A 4,782-nucleotide genomic window follows, 5' to 3' on the forward strand; every position below is an offset into this window, starting at 1 on the left:
AGTATTGACAGTTCATATTAGTGATGGCCTAGGCAGCATCTCCATTCCATAGGGATGTTATGTCCCCAAGCTTACCTCGAGGTACTTGTATTCCGAGAGCTTACACGCGTGCTATTGGTGAGAAAGAATGAATGATGGAAAATCTAAAAGTGGAGTTCATTACCTAAAGTGTGTGCTGCACGCAGAAGAAGTGTTTGGCTACACATTGCATTTTATAATATAAGAAAGAGTCGAAACAGCAAGTTTCACAAATCAGCGCCTCAGCGGCGTGGTTGATATGGTATTAGCGTCCCACCTCGGTGGTCGCAGGTTCGATTCTCGGCCATTCCATTGAGGAGTGAGAGATGTGTATTTCTTGTGATAGAAGTTCACTCTCGACGTGGTTCGGAAGTCACGTAAAGTCGTTGGTCCCGTTGCTGAATAAACCACTGGTTCCATGCAACATAAAAGCACCATACAAACAAACAAACAAAAGTTCCACAAATCTCGACTCGACTCCAACCTCCCATCTCACAGTTTGCATCCAAGTAAGCCTGGGTCTTCCAACTCTTCTGATGTCCATAGGAATGGAATGGAGAGGAATATATTGTTTAGGCCAAAGGCCAAGCACTGGGACCTATGAGATCATTCAGTACCGGAAAGGAAATTGAGAGTCGGTAGGTTTGAAAGGTGTAATGGGAGGAAAACCTCGCAGATACATTAAGAAACAATTGTCAGGAGAGGGTAGACGGCAAGATGGAAGAAAGATGTGAACGGAGGTACAGTAAAAGTAATGTAAGGGTTGCGGGTTGCAGCTAGTGGCCGAAGGGACGATGTACAGAACCTCTTGTAATGCCTACGGTGTACCCCATGAGGTGCACTGATGGCACTAACCCTCCCCGGGGCTGATGTCCGTAGGAGACCAACTGACATCCCATGCTATTCTTTTAAGGGGTTGTAGGAAGCACATATCCAAACGATCGCCATTTTCCTTTCATCATTATCACTTTGCAAATCTTATTCAGCCTTCCCATTGCTTGACATTACCCTTTTCTGTCTTTCACTAAATTCCAATTCAAGAGAACCTGGACTGCATATAATTTTTTTTTCAATACATAAAAGATTCAACATCATTAATCTTTTTTCTATCTCAAGTTATTTCATCCCTTTGTATGTGCTCTGTTCTTATTACGTATATTATTCTATCACTCAAGCTTTGTAAATCTTGTGTTTTGCCGATCAGACCTGCATTATCTGCATATTCTTAGTTTGCCAGTTTTTATTGTTACTCCAATCTCAACCTTCTTGTCAATTTCTTACTACTTTTTCATTATATAATTCATGAGGAAGTCAAACTGTATAGGTGAAAGAGCATTCTTGTAGTACCCCACTATTAGCTGCAAATTCACTCCACAAGACAATATCGATATTTACCTTACATCTCCTTCGTCCATGGGAAAGTTATTTTTACACATTTAATGGGAGTGATATAGTGAAACAATACCTTTCATAATATTGGTCTAAGGGGGCTGTCGTATGCCTTTATGCCTTTCGTAATCAGATTTCTAAACTCCACGGGTATAAATAAGGCCAGGGTCTGGCCTTGACCCAGCGGTAGAATGCCCTGCTTTCCGCTCTAGCTCTCTACTGCAATACTCCTGTCCGGAAGCGGTTTCACGGCCGACGACTCGGCCTGCCACTATATTTGCCATGTGTCCTGATGCTGAGCCAGGCTAGCTTCCTTTACCTCTGCACTACCTGCAGACTGGAGTCTGCTTAGACGTCTGCCTTGACAGTCTATCTACGCCCTCGCCTCGAAGTCCTTGTAGGATTCCACGTCTAACTACACCTGTCTCGTCCACCGACTAAGGTAATTTGAATTGGAAGTTGTTCTGTCGGCTCTTCATTTCCTGTTCCTTGCACTCATTCCCTGTTTCAACTGTTTTCCCATTCCTAGTATTCCCGTCTCCGTCAGAGACACATGTGAGTTTGATTGAGTGTGAAGTTTCTATGAAATAAGTGATATTAGTACGTGCAACTTTGCCTCTGGCAATTTCCATTACATTAACTTAACTGAGTATCATATGCTTCTCATATCGCTTGTAGCATTTTCGTTAGGCTACCATCATTGGTATTCGTATTTAAACTGCTTTGCAGATTCGTGTAGACTGCCTTGTTGCGTGCCTCCTCTTGTAGATCAACAGTGCCACTCAATCTGTTTTACCAGTGCCAATCCTGGGTCACCACTCCCAGCATTCCTGCTAAGCACATACTCGCTTTCATAAGTTCTTGATCCATTTCTCATGCACCTACGAGATCCCGTAAGTTAAGTGATTCTGCTTGCAATTTGGTGGCACCTTTGTTATTCTATTGTGAATCCTAGTGTTAATGTCACGAATGCCACGGAGCCAAACAGTGCTCCCGGAATTTATATCTTCTGATTACCTTATATGAATTATTTTAGTGGACAAATTGCTTTTACATTCAAACCTTTCGAAAAGTCATTTTGATGTTTCTATTAAGGTTTCTTTACTTTTCTGTTTATAGTTTGTGTGCCCTCCAGTCAGTATAGGTATGTTCGCTCAAGGTTTATTTTGAAAAGAGCATGCAGGCTATAACAAATATATGGCTTATTTTGCTAACGACCTGGTGTAATCAATAAGGTGTACTACGCTTTTGTTGAACTAAGCCCCGAATTTGTACTAGGTTTGTAATTGAATATGGTGGGATGCAGGCAGGCTGGAGAAGGGCTTAGGACCAGCCGCTTCATAACGAATATATATATATATATATATATATATATATATATATATATATATATATATATATATGTGTGTGTGTGTGTGTGTGTGTGCGTGTGTGATTTTGCACTTGAAAAAAATTTCCGTGGTTTTAATTGCTGTTTCTTTTTATGTCATATTCTTTGCTAAATTCTCTCTCTCTCTCTCTCTCTCTCCTCTCTCTCTCTCTCTCTCTCTCTCCTTGCAGATCCCCTCAAAGCGTCGATTGCATTTGGTGTTGATGAGAGGCTTGCATTAGTAATGGATGAAAATGATGATGACTCGTCCCAATCAACGAGACAGAACTCTCTACTTTGGTCCGTGACAGCTCAGCGCCGAGGGGAGAGACGAGCCGCCCGATGGTGTGTGTGTGTGTGTGTGCGTGTGTCACAAGTCTCGGCTCGCCAGATATTATCCTCCTTCTTGCCCCCTCTCTCCGTTATCTTTTTCATCTCGCTTATTTTTCTGAGTCTGTCTGCTCAAAGGAAGGCTGAGGACGTCACCACGTGATGTAAATTCGTTGTTCATGTAAGGATGGCAATGCGTATGCACCAGCCATGGTAGCATTGTTAGCAGCTAACGAACTTTCGTAAATGTTCAAAGATTTTGATCACCATTTGACTATTGCATTATATGACGATTGCCGATGGAAATGAGGACGGGATCCAATCTAGTATCGAATTTCTCCTTTTATCCTGTTCGTTTCTATTCTGCCGTGACATTAATCTTCTTCTTAGCCCGCTTTAGCGTTGAAGACGCAGTTTAGGGCAATAATGCTGCCTTTCCATAGTTATTGATCATCATGATAATTGTTGATCACAAGAGTCGATGATCATTGCCAATGCAACGCCTGATTGCGTAAAACAATCAATCATTTACCTTCCCTCCAAACTCCCTCTTCAGCTTAATCACTTATCCTCATCCTCATCACTTATCGTCTTCTTGATCACTTATCCCCATTTGGCGGTCCTTTGTTCCGTAGGCAGCCTGGGCTTTATTATCCCTGGCGACGTCCTGATCACCTCGGAAGGTATTGCAGCCTTCGCAAGAGATGGAGGCGCTACCTGCAAGTCCCACCTCTATTCCTCTCAACGGAAGCGATGTTGGCGTCATCTCGTTATTATTATTATTATTATTATTGCTATTATTATTATTTAAAAAAAAAATACTCATAGTTGCATGAGTCTTAAATTGGAGAAACAAATCCACAGTTATGGGTACGTTCCAAGTTTATCGAATAAATATATGTACATATAAATAACTGTGGAATTGTTTTCTCTATTATTATTATTATTATTATTATTATTATTATTATTATTATTATTATTATTATTATTATTATTATTATTATTATCTCAATAGGTATGAATGCTATTGATACATTGTGTCTTTAAACGCTATTATTGTCTTACACGAAATCAATTTCTTCTTATGCGATATCCCTCTCATTTTCAGCGAGTTTGGTCACCTTACATAATATTACTGACATCTTCATATGGCAATGTCTCACCTTGAAATGCTTAACAGAGGAGTTATGCCATAGCGATTCTTCATGAGAAATAGTTATTCCATCTTCCAGTTCCATGAGTTTGAGGATCGTTAACTAACATGTGGTAGCAAGTTATTTAATTATTATTCCTGTGCGAAAGGCTTTAGTAACACGCATCGAGCGTTGCACCAATCAAGAAGTGCATTTGGACGAAAAGGCAATTTAGACTCCTGGTTCCCTCGAAGTTCTCACAAATTTGATATGACTTTCATTACGGTACGCTAATCATAAATATGGACATTATAATCTGTATTCTTCCTCCCTGTCAAGTAGTTATATATAATTTGGCATTGTGTCATTTTATTACCAATCGAATTTTCGCAGAGATAAATCGTAACTGGCTGAGTTATTAACAAAAGCAAAGTATTTCTATGGAATATGCACTTCATCTTCTATCCTCTCGCAGCAACGCAGTGTCACAGTCGTTTCTGAGGTGAAATAGGACAGTGAAATGTCATTTGATCCCTCAACCTC

The sequence above is a fragment of the Macrobrachium nipponense genome, chromosome 11 (assembly GCF_015104395.2).
Source record: "Macrobrachium nipponense isolate FS-2020 chromosome 11, ASM1510439v2, whole genome shotgun sequence".
NCBI classification, from domain to species: Eukaryota; Metazoa; Arthropoda; class Malacostraca; order Decapoda; family Palaemonidae; genus Macrobrachium; species Macrobrachium nipponense.